Genomic DNA, 12,466 nt, shown 5'->3' on the forward strand with positions numbered 1-12,466 from the left:
CCACACACCATCCCCTACAGAATGGCAGGACTTTGGTATAAAGGATGTGATGCAGAGAGTGCTGTGTTGGAGGAGATAACTAAGATGGAAGAGAGGATTTCCTCCGATGTGTACAAGAAAGTGAATGTCACTAAAGAATGGGTGCTTGGTCTGTTGCGCGCTGAGTGTCTGGGACACGCTGCGGCCCAGTGGACAGCAAGCAAGGACCATAAAGAATCGGTAGAAAAGGCAATAGAAAAGGTCCAACTCTTAGACAAGAACATCGAGTCACTGCAGGCAGAACTGTGGGAATGTGCAGAAACATTGCATGAAAGGGCTATGGCAGGAGAAAGGTTATGGGGAGAACTCCGTAAGCTGAAGCATGGAAAGGCGCAGCTAATGGAGAGGTTCAAGAACAGCCAGGACTATTTTCAGTGTCAGGTTACTGAGGCTAAGAATAATAATGCGGGAGGAAAACACTCGCCTTACCCTTCAAGTAAAAGGAGGAGAAGTTAAGAGACATAGAGGCAGCTTATAAAGTAGCCAACACTAATGGTTTGAGTCGGGAGACCACGGTCCCTGCCAGCAACAAATCAAGAGTTTAACCCTTGCTCTGTCCAAGGCCAAAGGCATGGTACGCTTAATAAACCCGGGTACAGCCCGGGTAAACCTGGAAGAGAAGGAGGAAAATGTTCAACCACCACCTGCGGCGCCGGTGACTATACCGGTTCGGCAGCAGGAGGGACGGACGGGCTGCGGGGCGGATAGGGATAGCAGACCACCACCACCTGTGGCATTGAGGTTCAGCTCGGTTTGGCAGCAGGGAGAGGTGGGCGAGCCATAGCAGCAAGAGCCAGAGCCAATGTGCCCGTTCCGGCAAGAAGTTTGGCCCGCCCAACGGTGCTGGGAGTCAGGGGCCCCTGGAAAGTCAATTTGTGGTTCCCCATACTACCTGACAGCTTAGGGCTATGATAAGCCACCTGGGAAAGCTCACTCCAAAGGGAGAACCCTTGGTCCACTTTATGGAAGTGGAACAGGCAGGGGATATCAACGGGTGCGATGATGCCGAGATAGCAAAAATGCTCCTCCTCTCACTGGATGGCAAGCTATACCAGTCCCTCTCTGCCGAGAGCAAACGAGGGCAGTGCACCTGTGTCGCCATTCAGGAAGACATTCTAGAAGCCATGGGCTGTCATGACGGGAGGCCCTTGTCCAGAGTGGAGAAGACAGTGCAGCTCACAGGGGAAACCCTGCAGGCTTTCGCAGACAGACTGTGGCCTGTATACCAGAGCGCCTGTGGTGGGGACCTCAACCGGGATCACCTAACTCGGGACGAGAGAGCCCGCTGGCTCCGAAGCTAGGTGGCAAACAGTTCACTGCGGATCAGAACAAAGGCTGAGGCCTGGTTTGAGCCGAGAGATCCCCAGGCCACCGAGCAAGGAGTGGTCAGGCAACTGACCCTGGCCTACCGGAATGGCAGGGGGACGGAAGAGCACCCACCCAAGGGAAGGGTCCATGAGATCAGACTTAGTCAGGATAAGAGGGAATGGCGCCAGGAGCGGGGTAACCCCCCCGATACAAAACGTACCTGTTTTGGGTGGGGAAAGAGTGGGCACTGGGGAAAAGATTGTATGAATCCATGGAAGAGTAGTGCAGGGAAGGATTCTCCAGCCCCTGCCAAAAGGACTGAGACCGAGAAACCAGTCGCTCCCCACACGTTTGACACACTCATGACTGCGCTCCGAACAATGCTAGATGGTCCTGGGAGGGTAGCCGCCGCCACCAGGAGCGAAATCCCATCTGCCCCATCCCAACCAAAACAGTGACTAGGACAGGCACGGCCTGTCCACCTGTGTTCCCTCGAGTACGATGCATGGGGGAGACCAACCGTTCAGATGCAAGTAGAAAAGGTGAAAGGGACTTATCTGCTGGATACCGGTGCATCAAGCACCCTCGTCTGCAGCTAACCCCGCCGCCTCACCTCTGTCCAGCGGGGTCCCCTACAGCTTGATGGGTTTCACAGGCGCCGAGCAGGCTGGCTCATTCTCTGTTCCGCTCTCTATTCGTTTGGGAACACCCCACACTAAGTGGACTTGTATCCTGACGAAGTGGGAACAGGAAGGGAGGGGGATCCTGGGGACTGACTTCATTCTAGGCCACGGGATCCTAGTGGATTTAAGAAACTACTGTCTTTGGGGGTCAGTATGTACGGGACAGGAGAGTGAGGTGGCAGTTATCTCAGTAAAACGGGGAAAAGGGTCGGTGTGCACCATGAAGCCAAAGGAGGGTTACGACCTTGAATCACTGGTCAGTAACACTCCGATGGAGTACCAAAAGTATGTGAGGGCACACCTTGCAGCTTTTGCCACTCAAAAACATGACTGTGGGAGGATAAACGAGGTCGAGGTTAGCATAGATGGGGATCCCATGACCCGACCACAGAAACAGTATAACTTTCCCAGGGAGGTGGAGGTAAACATGAAAACAGCCTTGGGTTCCTTGGTTAAACAGGGGGTATTGAGACCGATAGCTACCCATGTGAACTCTCCCTTGTGGCCGGTTAAGAAACCGGACAACTCCTGGAGAGCCACGGTGGACTATCGAGTACTCAACCGTAAGATCCCCATCTGTGCACCCACAGTTGCTGCCGTCGCCGACCTCATTGGAAGTATCCCAGCCTCCGCAACCACCTTCACGGTGCTGGATATTTCCAACGGATTTTGGTATGAAGAGAAGACCAGTACAAGTTTGCTTTTACCTTTAAAGGCCAGCAATACACTTGGAACTGTCTTCCTCAGGGCTTCCAAAACAGCCCCAGTATTTTCCATCAATTTATGGCCAACTGTTTAAAGAACTTCAATAGAACCCCAGCAGTTGGTACAGTATGTAGACGACCTGCTCCTATTCACCGATGAGGGGGAGGAGCATGGCCCACTGCTGGCCGAGTTGCTGGAGCTACTGAAGGAAGAGGGGTTTAAAGTGAATCCCAAGAAGGCACAGATTGACCAGAAGGAAGTAAAGTTCCTGGGACTGACTGTGCGCGCTGGGGAAAGAGCCATTGACAAAGCCAGAAGGGAAGCAGTGCAGAAGCTACCAGCCCCCAACACAATAACAGGAGTAAGATATTTTCTAGGGCTATCCAGGTACTGCAGAGATTTCATTGAGGATTATGCAGCCACAGCAGCCCCTCTGCTCTGACTCCTACACAAGGGAGTGGAGTGGGATTGGGACGAAGGTTGCGAGGCAGCATTTATCCAACTCAAGAAAGACCTGCAGACCGCGCCAGCTTTAGGGGCTATTGATGGGGGAAAGAGTTTTTCCTGGAGGTAGCAGCCAGTGGAGACAGTCTGAGTGCAGTACTGCTCCAGGAGCGGCACGGCCGGCTGAGACCAGTGGTTTACTTCTCTAGGATACTCACGGACGTGGAAAAGGGATACTCCAACTGTGAGAGGCACCTCCCAGCCACTCACTGGGCTGTGAAAAGATCATTAATCTTCACAGGGAGGTCCCCCATCACACTCCTTACCCAACATACGCCCACGCAAATGCTCCTGAATGGGAGGATCAAGGACGGGACGGTGAGCAGTGCCCACATTGCTCGCTGGACCCTACTCCTCTTTCAGGTGGATCTAAGGGTAAAGGGTCTCTGCGAGCCAAGGCTCGCAGCCAACATGATCTATCCAGGGACAGCCCACCGGTGTTCCGTAAAAGGGGTATGGGAAGTTAACGTAAGCTTTCGGGCCGGGTTACATCCCACAGGTCTGGAAATCTATGTAGACGGTTCAAGCACGGTATCTACGGGTGAACGACTCACGGGCTGCGGAGTTTATGACCTCGAGGCAGGCATTGCCCTGGCGATTAAACTCCCCAGTACTATGAGTGCCCAGCACGCTGAACTGTCAGCGGTGGTGTACGTGGTCACACACCCTGAAGAATTCCCGACCCCATATACAATTTGCCCGGACAGTATGTTCACATGCAATTCGTGTACGGAATACCTGGCTATCTGGTCCCATTGCGGATACACATCTGCTGACGGGAGACCCCTGGCAATCAAGCCTTTACTGGAAAAGATCATGGGGAAGGAAGGAAATGTCTATATACACAAAGTGAAGGCACACTCAACCACTGAACCCCGTAGCGAGGGAAATCAGCAGGCTGACATGTTGGCCAAACAAGGTGCCGCACGGGCAAGCTCTGGGATCCGTACAACCCAGGCCCCATCGCAGTTAGAGGCAGGATTGGGACGGCAGGGAGGGCAGGGATAGCATTGCCCCCGGACCTGAAAACGGTTCAGTCCCAAGACCCCGTTCTCAAAACTGTCCTGAACACGCTAGCTAAAGGGGAGAAGGTAGACGGCCCGTACGGCACCGCAGTGATTGCCATTAAAGAGGGCATACTGTTCAAGGGGGAACAATGGGTGGTACCGCAACAACACCGGAGAGAATTCCTCCAGCTGGCCCACGAGGGTCCAGGAACAGGACACCACGGACCTGAGACCACTTGGCAACGAGTGGAACAGACAGGGTGGTGGCCAGGACTCTGCGCCAGCTGTCTGGTGTGCGCTGTCAACAACCCTGACCCCCAGAAAAGGAAGGTGTCTATGGGACATATCAGGAGGGTAGAGGGACCCTGGCAGTCGATCCAGGTCGATTACATTAGGCCCCTACCCACTGCCCAGGGAGTCTACAAGTACTGCCTAGTGTTGGTGGATGTGTTCACCAAATGGGTGGAAGCCTTCCCATGCCAAACAGCCACTGCATTAGGGATAGCTAGGATCCTGGTCAGGGAGATGTTCTCCTGATGGGGACTACCCCAGTACGGGAGTCCAACCAAGGGAGTCACTTCACCGGGCAGGTGATGCAGGAGACCCTTAAGGTGCTTGGCATCAAAGGGAAATGGCATGTCGCCCACAACCTGCAGTCATACGGGCCTGTGGAGCGCTTGAACCGCACTATTAAAGAAAGGTTACGTAAGGAGACAGGGGACTCACCCAAGAAGTGGGTAGAGGTTCTACCACTGGTCCTTATGGGGATCTGGGCCAGCCAGTCAAAGAGCACGGGGTACTCCCCGTACGAGCTCATGACCGGCAGAGCCATGCGCACCCCCACCCACGTACTAGCCCCGGTACTCACGGAAGGTCAGCTCAGGGAAGCGAGCCGGGACAGCTTTGTCAGGAATCTGTTTGAACACCTTAAACAGATTCACTGGCAGGCTGCTAACAACATGGGAAAACAGCATCGGAGCAACCGACTGCTGCTAGATCCCCACAAACACCACGAATGGGAGGTAGGGGACCAGGTTATGGTGAGGAACTATGCTAGAGTAGGGGTTTTTGAAGCACTATATATAGACCCGTACCACATTGCCGACAAGGCAAGCCCCATGGTCTATGCTGTAAAGATGCCCCACCGTACAAAGTGGTTCCACATAAACCAGTGCAAGCTTTTCAACCCCGGAATAGCAGCCAACCGTAAGGGACGGCCAGAAAAAGTGAACCGTGCTAAAGGCAGGGACCCTCAGCCAGCAGCCCCCAACTGTGGAAATCCCACAGGGGACAAGGCAGACTCACAGACTATACCTAGAGGGGTGGACGACTGTGTTACTGGAGGACTCGGACGCATCCCCAGTAGTCAGAACCCTGAGAAGGACTCTACGCATGCCACGGCCTAAGACACCGTGGTCACCAGCACCTCAATTTAAGTGGTTCAGCCCTGGGAGAGGGACCAGCCGCAAAGGGGTACCTAAGATCAGAGACTAGCCTGCGAACAGGGACCCCCAGCTGGTAGCCTTGGGCGATAAGGGACCCCCGGAAGAGATAGTGGTGGACCAGCCACCAATTGGGAGTCCCCAACCCACAGCCGTCGAACCCTTGGGTAACAAAGTGAACCCCGCCACCACCCTCAAAGGGGCGGTGTGTTGTAGCACCAGAGGGGCCATTCCCCAGATAATGTGGGACTCAGACCCACCTCCGGTCAGGACACACCGGGTCCTGCGGTACAGGCCGACCTACTACCGGCCCCGCTGGAAACCCAGAGGCCAGAGAAGAAAGGAGAAGAATAGAAGTTAACCTGGCCACCCGGAGACAGGTGGCAGGTGGCAGATGTACATAATTAGGATGATAAGAATTGAGCGTAGCGTAGGATTAAGGTTTTTTTGTTAGGGTCACCACGACCGAAAGAAACCACGTGTATGGAAGTAGTGAAACGAGTAAAATAGGATAAAAGCATTTGTATAAATATGTAATGGAAGAGGTCCGGATGACAGCCCGTGCCAAATTAGTGACATAGGCCTGGCAATATTTGAAGGAAGACGTGTAAGAGCCCAGTTGGGGGTAGGAAAAGAATCCGCCTGTGCAGCTATTAGAAGAGGCACAGACTGGGTAGCATCCGGGAGTATGAAGAATCCACCAGTACAGCTATTAAAGGAAGCACCAGTAGTAGTTCTTGGGGAAAGGAAAAAACCCCATCTTGTAGGCAGTAAAAGAGGCACTACAAGAATGAAAAGAGTAAGATGAGACAAAAATTGAAAACAGACAGCAGTTCCTACGGGAACTGGAAAAGACAGTTGATTAAAGACTTTATTGTGAAGAAATGAGCCCAAATTGGAACTCAATCGCCTTTTGTCAAGCCAGAGAGCTTTTCTCAGGGCTGGACAATCTGTTTTATGTGCCCCTACAGGAAGGAAAACACAATGAAAAGGGTCCTGTTCCTGCTCGCCTTGATAAGGATGAGCAGCAGCGGCCAAGGAGATATGGAAGAGTCCCTCATTTATGGGTGCTCGGGAGAGAGAGCACTGATCGAGACTGCAGGGGGTAGCACACCGGGTGTGGAAGAGCTTGCTGTTTATGCCCACGAAGGGAGGTGGCCAGGGTGGCTGGTGTCTAATTCCACTCGCTCTCTAGCCAGGAAGGGTTTACCTATGGGGAGGCGTCCGTTCCATGCCCCAGGATAGGGTCGTTGCTGCGCGGGTCAGTGTTACGGAGGGAAAACGTGTGTGTTTGACTTGTAAAGGGCAGATTCCCCTGGGTAGATGGTGGTGGCTCAGGAAGCTGAGCAAGGACGCGGGGGACGAGGAATCTGACTGGGAAAGACTCTGTAATGACACGTACCGTACCATCACGGGGACACGGGGAGGAGTGAAGGTGTGTTGGAACAAGTGGTGGGAGTCTGAACAGAGAATTTACATCTGCATGTGGGGGTCAGAGGAGATCTGTCCTGCAGGCATATCAATCGCCTTCGCCAGGCAGTGGCAAGATGACGGGGAAGGGATGGGGTGGGATTCCAGCCTACATGGGTGTGATGTCCCACACTCCCCATTCCCAATTAACGCCACCGAACTTATAGCACGCATTAAGAAACCCCTGCACACGACCCCGCCGATGCGAACAATAATAGAGAGGTGTCCTACCACCACCAAGGGACCAGGGAATGGATTAGTATTGGTACCGACTGAAAAGGTGTTATACCAGAGGGTACACTATGCAGTAGCTTCAGTTATTTTAAACCTTATCGCTTCTCAGGTCCCCCACACACGGAGGTGTGTGGGGGACCTGACCCATCCACCTCCATGGCACGAACCTGGTATTGCAGTACTTCCAGGAACGGTGCAGTGGCTCTAGGCCTTTTGGCTAAGAGCATTGGCGCAGAGTGATCCTTGGCGTGTGCAAGGTGACCTCTGGCGTTTGTGATTTGACAAAGAATTGGAACGATTGGCTACGAATTTAAAAAAAAACCTTACCGAGGTGCACTTACCTGCATGGTGTCCGAAGGAAACAGAACAGCTATACCAGGCCCTACTCAAAGAAATGTTCAAGAAATTTTACGAGTTAGACTTTGGCAATGTAGACAAAGCAGATCTATACACCCTATACGCTAGGGATACCATGGGCACGGGGAGACCTAGAAGGGGAACCTTTAACGACATTTTTACTGCATATAATACAGGATCCTCTGTGATAAATAGCCTAGATGATATAGAACCGCAAACATAGATAAATGGTCTAATGAACCAACTGAGAAAGATCCTAAAAGAGGAAAACACAGTAGTAGGCGCAGAACTACACAAGGACCAGGCTATGACGGTCCATCTAAAAGAAATCGTGGCTGAGCTGGAAAAACAAGCACAGACAGTGAATGTACTCATATGGGAGGATAGGAATGCTTCAGGCCAGGCTGCACAGAATAAGGTGTGTGTGCTGTATGGGGCATGGTTGTTGGGCGAGGGCTGCAACAACTTGGGAGGGTTTAGTCCCCTCCTGAATCAGCAACAAGCACCTCGCAGCCCTCCACCCATATAGTAATTCACTAAGCCCGTGCCAGCTCTGTCTAGCTTCTGAAGCCTACTCGGTCCCAGTGGATTGCAGACGTTCTAATCACACCATCATGCGGATAGTACTAAGGATGCCGGTCATGGATGGGGCAGCCCGATCCGCACCGATATACAGGGTGGAGAACACTAGAGTCATTCAAGGAGGTGCACACGTTCGTTTCACAGCGATCCCACCGTATGTCATAAAGTGGGAGCACGCTATGGCGGGTACTGATCTCTCCGGGTGCCGGAGCCGAGGTGCACACATAATACTGTGTCCCCAGCACTTGAATGCCTATTCTAAACCACAGTGTGGGTTTAAAGCTACTGGCGCACAGCCTATCAACTGTAGCATGGAGGTAATGGCACAAGTAGCATACATAGGGGGTGGGACATATTGTGTTACCACCAGTGCGCCCCACTACCAGCATGGACAACACTTCTGGTGTCCGGTGAGTGACAGCAGTTTTTGCTTAAACCCGAGGCAGAAGTTCAAGTGGCCCAAGAACGGATTGTCCCCATTCCCGAACCCTCCACTGTTCACCTCACTGTGAGAGAAAACATCACCAACCTGCAGGATTATGTTGTACATTTTGGCTATGAAATTCCCCCTCTACCCGAACATCTTACCGCTCTGCTAGAAGCTGTAGTAATCTCACAAAAACATTTCTATACTCTAGAACAGAAAACAATTGAGATAGGGAGAAAAATTCTAGAGATCAAAATTCCACCTTGGTGGGACATTTTCAGGAACATAGAAGTTCCTGCTGGGATCAGAATAGCTTCCCACATTTTGGTTGTCTGTTAACTCGTGATTATTCTTTACTTATGGTGTCTCACTTGTCGAGAGAAACGCAGAGGCCATCAGGTCAGGCACCAGAGGGTGCTCTACGCTCCCTGGCCAAACTTGGGGATCGCACAGGAAGGGGTAGCACCATATTACCACGTTTGATTTGTTTTAATTTGCACCTGCTGTAAAAACGCAGAGGTCAAGTGTTGTAAGAATGTTACTTAAAAATGTGTTTGACTATGTACCTTTATTTCCTGTAAATTGGAGTAATGGAGGCCGTCGGATCCCCTCTATGCTGTAACATAATTGGAATGACTGCATTTCAAAGGGGGTATGCACATTTAAGTTTAGTTAGGTAAATACAGGGGAAGGTTGACTCTTGGGAATCAGGAATTTTGCTCACCTAGCATGACACTCTAGCATGTAAAGTATCACAGGGGGGACTATAGGATTGTAAAACTTGTGGGAAACCCCCCCGCCCCTCAGTGTTTGGATTCATTGGAAAGGGAATTTAATTTGGAACTGTCAACCAGAAAGTTTGGGATCCTAAGGTGCACCTGGAAGAAACTACGAGTTTGAATCGAATTTGGGATTTTTACAAGGCAGATTGGGTCCGTGTGGAAAGGGCTGAAAACTAAAGGACAACTATCCCTCAAAGAAACCAGTTTGGGTATTGAAGTTGTCTTGGGTATTGAAGCTAAACAAATCGTCTGGGGAATTGTATAAACTCAAAACCCCTTCTCCCTAGGAGACATTAGCATAGCAACAATCAAGCAAAATTTGTGGGAACCCCCACCGCCAGTGCTTGGACTCATTAGAAAAGAAATTTAATTTGGAACTAGCAACCAGAAAGTTTGAGATCCTGAAGTGCACATGGAAAAAAATACAAGTTTTAATCGAATTTGGGATTTTACAAGGAAGATTGGGTCCGTGTGGGAAGGGCTAAGAACTAAAGGATAACTATCCTTCAAAAGAAACCAGTTTTGAGTATTGAAACTGTCTGGGGTATTGAAGCTAAAACAAATTGTGTGAGGAATTGTGTAAACTCGAAAACCCTGCTCCCCAGGAGACATTAACATATCAACAATCAACCCAAAGATAGCCAGCCATCACTGTGAGCAAGAAACCAATCCAGCATATACATAATGACAATGGCACATCCAGCCCACATGGAAAACCCAAGCCTAGGCAGACATTTCAAATAGCAAAGCTAATTTTTCCCTATCAAGAAACAAATTTAAAAGATCGACACATCCGAGGCAGGTTAACGTTAATGGGCCCGCCAAAATATGACAAAGAGATATCAAGCCCGCCAAAAATTAAAAAAAGAATCAGGCGAAGATTAGAACAGCTCCAAAAGTATAACTGGGGCCATGTTTTAAGGAAGGTATGCTTGAGAGGACATTATCAGCATCATATAGCATCCATTGGCAATGCATCAGAGGGAGAAAGGAGAGAGACCACCACAACAGTTTTAACAAGCCTCTCCAGCCTCAACAACACTCCCGGGGCCACGCTGCCCTGCTATCGAAGAAGAAGGAAGAACATCACCACGTCAGAGAAAGCGGCCCCAGTAACCCCAGTAATTGCCATCGCGGCAGCAACCGACCACAGCCAACGTGGTACCATCGAAAACACCGCGATCGACCAACTCCCAAACAAAACTCCTCAAAGAAGAAACCGAAGATTCGAAAGTTACCACTCTACAATCTAGTCCTGACTACCAACAGGTGAAGCATTATCTAAAGAGACTTTGAAACCTATTGCTAACGAAAGAAAGTGGGTACTCACCCCATAAGTTCAATACGCGCCCGACCGCATCAGCGGACACCACCCAACTGAAGACTACGCAGTGAGAAGTCCTCTACGACGTTCGGGGTACGGCAAGCAGAACCTACAGAGTTCAGCGAACCCCGAAATCGCAAACCACCGCCAACTGACAATAAAGGATTGGTGAGCATAGTCCCAGTTAGCCCTGGAGTTTAACCTAGTCAGAATTAGGCATTGGGAGGTGGGAGGTGTATTATTTCTGTAATCCCTTTGAATGTGTGATATAGTGTTCTTTATTTGAATGATTACAAGTTTGACATTGTATTTTCTTGTCCTTAATAAAATCGAAGTTCTTTGCACTAAAACCAGCTGTCTCTTGCACTTTGTCACATTCCCAAGTAAATCCAATGTCTGGAACCTAGGGAGTGGGAGTGATTCGAACCGCTCAGAAGGTCAGAGGTGAACCTGACCCCACACACCACCCCCTACAACCAACAGGGACACAGCTATCCTGCATACGACTGCCAACCCTCCAGGATTTTATGGCGGTTTTTAAAATTATGAGGGGGTTTTTGAACGAACAAATAGGGAGATACTCTGGCAGGAGGGTTGGTAACCAGACGACAGAGATTTAAGGTAACATAGATATAGAAACATAGAAAATAGGAGCAGGAGTAGGCCATTCGGCCCTTCAAGCCTACACCACCATTCAATAAGATCATGGCTGATCATTCACCTCAGTAACACTTTCCAGCTTTCTCTCCAACCCCTTGATCCCTTTAGCCATAAGGGCCACATCTAACTCCCTCTTGAATATATCCAATGAACTGGCATCAACAACTCTCTGCAGGAGGGAATTCCACAGGTTAACAACTTTCTGAGTGAAGAAGTTTCTCCTCCTCTCAGTCCTAAATGGCTTATCCCTTATCCTTAGACTATGCCCCCTGGTTCTGGACTTCCCCAACATCGGGAATATTCTTCTTGCATCTAACCTGTCCAGTCCCGTCAAGACTTTTATATGTTTCTATGAGATCCCCTCTCATCCTTCTAAACTCCAGTAAATACAGGCCCAGTCGACCCAGTCTCTCCTCATATGTCAGTCCTGCCATCCCGGGAATCAGTCTGGTGAATCTTCGCTGCACTCCCTCAATAGCAAGAATGTCCTTCCTCAGATTTGGAGACCAAAACGGAACACAATATTCCAGGTGAGGCCTCACCAAGGCCCTGTACAACTGCAGTAAGACCTCCCTGCTCCTATACTCAAATCCCCTAGCCATGAAGGCCAACATACCATTTGCCTTCTTCACTGCCTGCTGTACCTGCATGCCAATTGGCAAAAGAACTAAGGAGGGAGGCGAGCCAATTTTTTACACAGTGAATGTTGTGATCTGGACGTACTGCCTGAAATGGTGGTGGAATCAGATTCATTAGTAACTTTCAAAAGGGAATTCGAAAAATACTTGAAAAATTTGCAGGGCTATGGGGAGTGGAACAAATTGGATAGCTCTTTCAAAGAGCTGGCACAGACACGATTGGTCGAATGGCCTCCTACTATGCTCCATGATTCTATGCAACATTATACTCCCCTTATTGTAATACGTCAAGTTGACAGCATTT

At 50.3% G+C, this 12,466-nt stretch overlaps 1 protein-coding gene across 3 annotated transcripts in view; it reads right to left on the reverse strand.

Moving 5' to 3' along the window:
* The window catches only part of dlec1 (DLEC1 cilia and flagella associated protein), a 214,727-nt gene that overhangs the window by 84,255 nt on the left and 118,006 nt on the right, over positions 1 to 12,466 (reverse strand). The window lies entirely within an intron of this gene.

Source organism: Pristiophorus japonicus, chromosome 5, assembly GCF_044704955.1.
Source record: "Pristiophorus japonicus isolate sPriJap1 chromosome 5, sPriJap1.hap1, whole genome shotgun sequence".
NCBI lineage: Eukaryota > Metazoa > Chordata > Chondrichthyes > Pristiophoridae > Pristiophorus > Pristiophorus japonicus.